The 389-nt window shown below is 53.5% G+C and overlaps 2 protein-coding genes across 3 annotated transcripts in view; one reads left to right on the plus strand and one right to left on the minus strand.

Annotated features, from left to right (window-relative positions):
* The window catches only part of RTFDC1 (replication termination factor 2 domain containing 1), a 55,739-nt gene that overhangs the window by 28,235 nt on the left and 27,115 nt on the right, over positions 1–389 (minus strand). The window lies entirely within an intron of this gene.
* Positions 1–389, plus strand: part of GCNT7 (glucosaminyl (N-acetyl) transferase family member 7) — an 11,863-nt gene that overhangs the window by 6,884 nt on the left and 4,590 nt on the right. The gene's annotated exons all lie outside the window — the stretch shown is intronic.

Raw genomic sequence — 389 nt, forward strand, 5'->3', positions numbered from 1 at the left:
AGATCCCCTCTCAGCCTTCTCTTGTGGAGGCTGAATAAGTTCAGGCCCTTTAGCCTCTCTTCGTAGGGGCTGCCCAATGCCCCTTGACCATGAGAGTGGCCCTCCTCTGGACCCTCTCAATGCTAGCCACATCCCTCTTGAAGTGCAGCACCCAGAACTGGACGCAGTACTCCAACTGCAGCCTAACCAACGCCGCAGAGAGAGGAAGGATCACCTCCCTGGACCTGCTTGTGATGCATCTGTAGATGGACGGCAAGGTGCGGTTAGCCTTACTGACCATTTTCTTGCATTGGCAGTGCATGTTCATCTTGGAGTCAACAATGACTCCAAGATGCCTTTCTGCCACTGTTTTGACAAGAAGGGTGTTCCCCAGCCTATAGGTGTGTTGC

The sequence above is a fragment of the Gavialis gangeticus genome, unplaced genomic scaffold (assembly GCF_001723915.1).
Source record: "Gavialis gangeticus isolate Ggan-Ray unplaced genomic scaffold, GavGan_comp1, whole genome shotgun sequence".
In the NCBI taxonomy this organism is placed as follows: domain Eukaryota; kingdom Metazoa; phylum Chordata; order Crocodylia; family Gavialidae; genus Gavialis; species Gavialis gangeticus.